This window comes from Ascaphus truei (genome assembly GCF_040206685.1).
Source record: "Ascaphus truei isolate aAscTru1 chromosome 13 unlocalized genomic scaffold, aAscTru1.hap1 SUPER_13_unloc_5, whole genome shotgun sequence".
Lineage (NCBI taxonomy): Eukaryota > Metazoa > Chordata > Amphibia > Anura > Ascaphidae > Ascaphus > Ascaphus truei.
Window position 1 is genome coordinate 830,507 of NW_027453849.1, and position 9,494 is coordinate 840,000.

The following is a 9,494-nucleotide window of genomic DNA, read 5'->3' on the forward strand; positions in this document are numbered from 1 at the left end:
CACTCGCTCCCACTGGCTCTCTTTCATCCCCCTCTCTATGTCTCTTGCACCCCCTCCCCGTGTTTCTCTATCATCCCCCCTCCACATGTCTCTCTTTCACCTCCCCTCTCCATGTTTCTCTTTCACCCCCCCCTATGTCGCTTATTCACCCCCCCATGCCTCTTTCACCCCATTCCCTCCCCATGTCTCTCACCACCTCCCCATGTCTCTCTTTCACCTCCCCTTCCCTCCCCATGTCTCTCTTTCACCCCCCCCCATTTTCCATGCCTCTTTCACCCTCCCCATGTCTGTTTCAACCCCCCTCCCCATGTCTCTTCACCCTCACTCCCCATGTCTCTTCACCCCGGCTCCCCATATCGCTTCAACCCCGCTCCCCTTGTCTCTTTCACTCCCTCCCCATGTCTCTCTTTCACCCCCACTCCCTAAGACTCTCTTTCACCCCCTCGCCATGTCTCTCTTTCACCCCCTCCCCATGTCTCTTTCACCCCCATCCCCTCACCATGTCTCTCCTTCAACCCCCCTCCCCTCGCCATTTCTCTCACCCCTCCACATGTCATACACTCACACACACACTCACACTGCACCCTGTCAGAGAATGAGCTGCGCAGCATAACGCCACCTAATGGCTGGAGGAGACATTTCAGTGGCAGACCCTACTTTTCTCTCTGCTACTGGTAAAATCGGGACATACTTTAGCAGAAGATAGTCGGGGCAGGAGACATTAGATACAAAATCTGGACTGTCCCGGGACATCGGTCACCCTATGTCAATGCCACATTGGTCTGCAGCTATTTCCTCTCTGTCATTGACCAGGTGATTCTGTCTGTGTAACGACAGAGACTGTTGATGCTTCCTGTGCCGAAGTCCATCTGTTGTTTCAACACCGTGCAAGCATGAAATGCAGTAGCACCGCAGCATAGCCACCGCTCTGACATTCTGTCATATTGCTAAGGCATCAGAAGCTGTATTGGCCTCTACTTCAATACTCTGCATACACAGAGTAGCACGTCTACCGGGCGTCTTGCTGCTGAGCCAGAAGGGCTAATATATTGCTTACAATGTCCTTGCAACTGTAGATACAGCCACAACTTAAAAAGCAAAAATTAGATTTGCAGTAGTGAAGGTGACCGTCGTAGCTTCTCCCGGCATTGCTGCGGTTAGTTCATGACTTCCGAATGGGACCACGTACAGCGACGTATAAGTGTGGCTACATCTGTATGTAGGAATGACAACGAGAGCCCTAAAAAAAGATACTCTTTGAACATGAGACTGTAGGAGGAATGTCCTCCAAACCAAGTGCATCAAAGTGTGAGATCTGATAGTCATAAGTGAATAAGCAAGCTTAAGCGGACCCTGGGATAGGTAAGTAAGCACAAACAACTAGGAGTGTCTTGATTGCATAGCTCATTAACAGGTTAACTGCTGCCAATGGTGTAACAAAAACCTAATCTGAACTAACCGGTGGATATGAACATCAGTGTGAACAGCAGGTCTCTATCTGGCAGCAACCTTAGAGCAAGATATGAATATCCAGTGATATAATGATGTAGTTCTTACTCACATGGGTGTTGTTTGTATGCCGTCCCAGAGGCGTGCATCCAGCTGGTATACAATGCAGACAGGAATCCTCGTGGAAAAAGTGAAGCACAGCTGGTCCAAGAAGAAAACAATCCGGGGCTAAGTGAATGAATTAAACATATTCTTTATTGGGGGTGCACAGCATGGTGGCACAGGGGATATGCCTCTGTATCCAGATACTCTTTGAGGAAGCGCTATCTCAGCGCGAAACATGTCAGAGGCATATCCCCTGCGCCACCATGCTGTGCACCTCCAATTAAGAATATTTTTAATTCATTCGCTTAGCCCTGGATTGTTTTCTTCTTGGACCGGCTGTTCTTCACTTTTTCCACGAGGATTTCTGTCTACTCTTTGAACATGTGGGTAACATACAGAATGCTAGTCAGGACCAGATCCAATGGGTATTGAATGTTATGGGATGTAAAAGATCAAAACGGGTATTAAAATGGCTAGCGGGGGCAGCTTGGAAAACTCCTTACTAAGAATAGAATGTCGGAGCTGGATATCTTCTTGCCGCCCTATTCTAATAAAGTTTTACACCAGAAATTATAGCATGATAAACTGTTTTATTTGCAGATTGCAAACGCACGATGTTTCGGGGATCTCCCATCGTCAGATGCAACACAGTTTATCATGCTATAATGTCTGGTGTAAGACTTTCTTAGAATAGGGAAGCAAGAAGATATCCAGCACCAAGTTTAACTGTGTCAGAAGTGGGATCTTGCCTGCACCTTACAAATAAAAAGGACACCCAGCACAATGATCTAATAGGAGTGCGGTAAGATCAAAAACATTTATCCTGACTGTGAAGAATAGGATGTCAGTTAATTTTATTGATGGATATGGTCACCACTAATAAATATAACAATTCTTGGTATATCTATAGAGGGTATTACTGTGCATCTGTATTATTTTTTTTAGTATAATGCTACTAGTAGTAGTACTTTTTTTTTTTAAACAACTCTGTATTAAAATTTTAATGTATCATAATGTAACAATCATTTTTTGTTTCTATAGCAACCATTTACAAAGTCACATCCCCTTCCTCTTCTGAAACAGACTCTGGCACCTCCCCCCTCCCCTTTTTTTGAGCCCTGCCCTTTCCCTAGCTGTGCAAAACTCAATTGTATCCAGTGACTGTCTGGTCACATGATCTTCCCCAGAGAACTTTGCATCTTTGGTTCTCTTCTGCTGCACTGGCAACCATTTAGTGAACCCTCGAGCCGAATCTTCACAGATCGATCGCAACTTAGCTAATTACATATCAATGTGTGTATTGTATTGATGCACATATTAAAGGGATTTTTTTTTAAAACGACAGCTTGGACTGCTGCTTTAAAGGTGGGCAGAGTAAGTTTGGAAACAGGGAGGAGTCACAGACCTCCAAACAATTAAAATCTGCACACTCAAACCCCCTGTAAACTCACCATATATATTTGTCTTAAGGAGTGCTACTGGCTATTTGACATTGTACAGTATAAACAAAAGAAAGAGAAGCCCAATGCAACATGATCCTCCGCCGACTTAAATTTAACATGTCAAAAACAGAACTCCTTATATTTCATGCCAAACCTGGCCCTACTACAGTGGCAACCAACTTTATTCTAACTTGGCTAGCTCCGCGAATTTCAGATTATCCCGGTTATCTGCGGTTTTGTGTCGTTTTCTCCCGGGGTGTATTGCGTTATTTTCGCTGCTGTTATTTAAGCATTTTATTCCCGCTGGCTGCAATACTGCAATGCCGTGTAAAAACTCATGGGGGCGTTTGCGAGCTGTTGTCTTTCAAGCCGAGAAATTCATGAATTGTAATGCAGTATATACTGTATATATACATTATATACTGTATAACAACAACCCCTATAACCCCTAACATACACATACTGTACTGTATATGCACATCAATGATACTATAGGCCGTCCCCTGGCGAGATGTGTTTGCAACAGAGAGAGATCCGCTGCTCTCTCTGCACAAACATCGGCACATTAAAAATTATTTAAAATACATTTTTATTCATAGTGTAGGTGTGCAGGGGGTCTCCGGAGCTGAACCGCGTTGGTTTCAGGTCCGGGGACCCCCTGCTTCCCGAGATACAGCCCCCTTTATGAGGTGCCGGCATCCCTCTGCATTTAAAGGTCCCGATCACGTTACCGCGGCATGTAATCAAAGCAGAGGGATACCGGCACCCCCTAAAGGGGCCTGTATCTCGGGAAGCAGGGGGTCCCCGGACCTAAAACCACAGCGGTTCAGCTCCGGAGACCCTCTGCACATCTACAGTATGAATACAACACATATATAAATAAACACTCGTTCCTTACCTTTGCGGCTATGTGCTACGGTAACGAAGCAGCATGACTGTATTTTTAATAATATTGTACAGTGAGCAAGGGGTTCCCTAAGCCACAAATCAAAAAGGATGTGACGTACTACAGCCAATCAGAGTAGGGATGGAGTTCCCACGCTCTGATTGGCTCTAGTACCATGTGACAAGCTTTCAATGACGTCATATCCTTTTTTCCCCCAAGCCTCTGTCACATGGTATACTAGAGCCAATCAGAGTAGGGATGGAGTTCCCACGCTCTGATTGGCTACCATACCATGTGAGGGCGGCCATGTGTCTTTTCATGACGTCATCTTAAAGGCAATCGAAGCAAAGCCATTCTGATTGGCTGTGCTATCATTGCCTTTAAGTGACGTCATCATTTTTATTTTTATCGGCCAAAACACATGGTTTTCACGGCCCAATCAGGACCGTGGGAACCATATGACGAAAATGTGACGTCATAGGCCTTTAAAATCATATGTCGTCTCATTTTGAAGCCAGACGCCACGGAGGAAGGACCTCCGGACAAGAAAGAAGACCAGGGCGTGGCCGAAGATGGAAAGAAGACCCCCGCCCGGAAGAAGATAGAAGAAAGAAGAATACAGATGAAGATAAAGATGGATTACAAATAGAAGACCCGTGGATTGATTTGGATTTTTAGTTTAATGTTTATTTTTTTGTATGGTTTATTATTTTATGGGTTCCTGTTCGTGGATTGGTTCGTGAGTAAGCTGCGCAACGGGAGTCGGTGGGGGCAAGTAATGGTAAGTGAACTAAAGAAATGTATTTTATTTAACTTGTTAATTTTTTTAAAAGCTTTTTTAACATGTGTATTTTTTTTTTTTCGGTATATCATTTCTTGCCACTGTATGTATGTATGTATATATGTCTAGAGAGATATATACATACAGGGTAAGAAATGATGTTGTTTTAAAAGCTTGATTTGATGTGTTTTAAATAAATTTGTCTATGCTGCTATGCTTTATTGTGAGTTTAAAGTATTTTAAAATTAGATAGATGTAATTGTTGATATTGTATTGTGTGTTTGAGGGAGGTCAGGGCTGGCCTTGGTTTTAAAGTTTGTATTCCGGTTGGTACTTTGTATATTTTTTCATATGCTGAATTGTTCTGCTCGAGGCGTGAATTAGTTAATTGTTTCATTGTTCGGGATGGACTGTCAATTGTTTAGGGATGTAAATAATGATTGCTAATTGATTTTTGTTTACTTGATTGGTTAAAATAGTTGACTTGTTTGGAGTACAGTATTTGTATTTAGCTTGCAATGATATTGTTCACATTCATTTGCAGAATGTATATGGTGCATAGATTTTATGCATCATTTATACAATGTAAATGCAATGTAATGATTGGAATGTGAGGTGTTTCATTGGCATTTGATGATTTAGATTGTAAGATCAGTTAGGATTATTAAAGGAAATTCATTGTAATATAGTGTGTCTGTATGGAGAAGGGTTATTTGTAGGACAGTATGGTTTTGATAACCCTTCTACATTTATTTGTATATTGGTTCATCGTGTGTGTACATACTGTATATATATAACCGCAAAGGTAATTAAGGGGTTAAGCCACACTGGCCCGATACCCACCCTTCACCCATGAATTTGTACAGTGGCTTCATCATGCAACTATATATACAGTATATATATATATATATATATATATATAATATATATATATATATATATATATATATATATATATATACTGTATATATAGTTGCATGATGAAGCCACTGTACAAATTCATGGGTGAAGGGTGGGTATCGGGCCAGTGTGGCTTAACCCCTTAATTACCTTTGCGGTTATTATCCAATAAGGTGTTTAAGGGGTTAATTGATATCTGAATGTAATTGCAATGTGTTGGCTTTGTTTTGGCAATGTATTTTGTGGTCAAGACAAGGATGTTGCTGGCGACGGACACATCGTATTGATGAGGTCAGTAGTACTTTATTTATTTGAATATGCTAGTTAATGTTTTTAATAATGGGCAATTAATCTATTATCCATTTCTGGATAATAGTTATTTTGCACATTATTGTACTGTAGGTGTTGGGGGGGGGGGGGGTGTATGTATTGAATGTATAGGCCAGGTTTATTTTTTTTACATTCAGGGTTTGTTCCGCGTGAGACCTCTGGAGACCACCTGTGGTTTCCTCGGGTATCTCATGGGTATCAGGCTGGTGGTTCCACGGGTGACACATGCGGGGATGAAGCGGTGGCCTCACATCTGTGGGGGCACCGCCGACCCGTAGTCTGCGGGGATGAAGCTGCGTGGTCCCACTTCTGTGGGATGATGATGCGGGGATGATGATGTGTGGTGCGGCGATGATGATGTGTGGTCCCACTTCTGTGGGGGCACCGCCGACCCGTAGGTGCGGGGATGATGATGTGTGGTCCCACTTCTGTGGGGGCACCGCGGACCCGTAGTGAGCACCCGTGAGTTCCCCAGACCCCCGTGGGATCCACCCGAGGCCCCGCAGACACCTGTGGGTCTGACCCGGGGCTCCCAGACATCCTTGGGCCTACCGTGGGGACCCAATTGTGGCCCACGGTGACCCAAGGAGACCACCTGGGGGCCATGGTGCTGGCGGGACCCACCAGCAGGCCTCCAGAACCTGTTTAAAAAGGGCTGCTGGTACCCTGTAGGTCTGTCCAGGTGCCCCACCAGCCCACCAGGGACTCGCGTGGGGCTGTGTTATGAACCCTGTTTGTAAAAGAATAAATCATGTATTTATGGGGGGGCACAGGGGGTGGGTAATGTATTTAATAAATATAATGATGTTTATTGTGGGTCACTGTGTTGTTTTTATTGTGGGTACTAGGGGTGGGGGGCTGGGGGGTGTTTCCCCAACGGTATGTGGGTAGGCCTCCCTTGTGGGTACTGGGTGAGGGTGGTTAGGCCTCACGGGGGTGGGGGTTAGTGTGGGAGGGTATGTAGGCATCCCGAGTGGTGGGTGAGGGTGGGTTAACCCCTTAATGACTGTAGCGGTTAATAACCGCTATGGTGATTAAGGGGTTAGGGGACATTACTTTGGATGTTTTAATTTTTGTGTCTGTTTTGCAGAAGCGGAGGGGCCGTGGCCAGGTTGGGGGGGGGTAATGGTATGTGGGTAGTGGGTGAGGGTGGTTAGACCTCACAGTATGCACATCGGGCCCCCCCCCTCCCCACATTTACATACACTGCACTCACAGCAACACAGGCAGGGAGATTTAACAGACACAATAGGGGGAGGGGGCTTTATACAGATTACACTCAAGGCAGGGAGATTTAACAGAAACATTAGGGTGGAGGGGGCTTTTAACAGATTACACTCAAGGCAGGGAGATACAGGGGATGTACTGTACTGTATGTTGTTTATTGCAATGCTTCAATGTGTGTACAGTATAATGTTTTTTACAATTAGATAGATGTAATCCTTGGTATTGTAAGGGTTAGCTTTGGTTTTAAATTTTGTTTTCTGGTTGGTACTTATTTATTGATTTTTGTTTACTTGATTGGTTAAAATACTTGACTTGTTTGGAGTACAGTATTTGTATTTAGCTTGCAATGATATTGTTCACATTCATTTGCAGAATGTATATGGTGCATATATTTTATGCATCATTTATACAATGTAAATGCAATGTATTGATTGGAATGTTAGGTGTTTCATTGGCATTTGATGATTTAGATTGTAAGATCAGTTAGGATTATTAAAGGAAATTCATTGTAATGTAGTGTGTCTGTATGGAGAAGTGTTATTTGTAGGACAGTATGGTTTTGATAACCCTTCTACATTTATTTGTATATTGGTTCATCATGTGTGTGTATATACTGTATATATATATATATATATATACTGTATATATATATATACAGTATATATATATATATATATATATATATATATATATATATATATATATATATATACATACTATATATTTATTTATATTCATGTATTTATTTATTTATTTAGATTGATTTATTAATTGTGGGGCTGCTGTGCATGAATTTTTTTTATTGTGGGTAGCGGGGGTGGGTGAAGGGGGTGTTTGGCCCTTGGTGTGAGTTTAGGACTTGCGGGGGGTTGCGGGTGCACTTAACCCCTTCACGACCGTAGCTGTTAATACCGCTACGGTCGTGAAGGGGTTAAGTGCACCCGCTACCCCCCCGCAAGCCCTAAATAACCACCGTTAGGGCTAATACCCCCTTCACCCACCCCCACTACCCACAATAAAAAAATAATAATAATTTTTAATGTGCCGATGTTTGCGCAGAGAGAGCAGCGGATCTCTCTCTGCTGCAAACACATCTCGCCCCCGCCGGCCTATAGTATCATTGATGTGCATATACAGTACTGTATGTGTACAGTACTGTATGTTAGGGGTTATAGGGGTTGTTGTTATACAGTATATATATATATATATATATATATATATATATATATATATATATATATATATATATATATATATATACTGCATTACAATTCATGAATTTATGCCATCTGGCGGACACGCGAAGCATTGCAGCCTAGTAAATCCTGAACCATTATCAATTAACAGATCAGCCGGGCATGCGCCTGGCTGGGAAGGCAAAAGGAGCGCGGCATGCTCCAGGTGAACAGTGTGGCATTCCAGGATCATGCCAGGTAAAAGCCGGTGATTTGTAAGAATAAAAGCTGCTGCTGCTGTAAATAAATAAATTTAAAATAAATTTTTATTTTTAGTGTAGATGTGCAGGGGGTCTCCGGAGCTGAACCGCTTTGGTTTTAGGTCTGGGGACCCCCTGCTTCCCGAGATACAGGCCCCTTTATGGGGTGCCGGTATCCCTCTGCTTTGTTTACATGCCGCGGTCACGTGATCGGGACCTTTAAATGCAGAGGGATACCGGCACCTCATAAAGGGGCCTGTATCTAGGGGAGCAGGGGGTCCCCGGACCTGAAACCAACGCTCCGGAGACCCCCTGCACATCTACACTATGAATAAAAATGTATTTTAAATCATTTTTAATGCGGTTCTCTCTCTGCTGCAAACACATCTTGCCCCCGCCGGCCTTTAGTATCATTGATGTGCATATACAGTACTGTATGTGTACAGTACTGTATGTTAGGGGTTATAGGGGTTGTTGTTATACAGTATATATATATATATATATATATATATATATATATATACAGTGTTCGACAAATCACCCAAAAATCTACTCGCCCAACCAAAAAATCTACTCGCCACCTAGTCCCTCCCCCAACCCCGCCCCTAGTCCCACCCCTAACCCCGCTTTAAAATAAAATATATAAATAAAATACATTTAATAAATTCCTAGTCAGAACATTCGTTTTTGACAAATGTATTTATTACATTATACTACAATTAGTCCTTGTTACGTGGTTACGTGTGTGTGTGTGTGTGTGTGTGTGTGCGTTCGTGTGTTCGTGCGTGTGTGTGTGTAAGTGTGTGTGTAAGTGTAAGTGTGTAAATGTCTGATCTAGAAATAAAAGCCACAGGTGAATGACTAGTTTCCTGAACCCCTTAACCAGTGTCTGGATGTCCCCGCTTCACAATATCTAAAGCAGCAATCCCGCCTGGGATC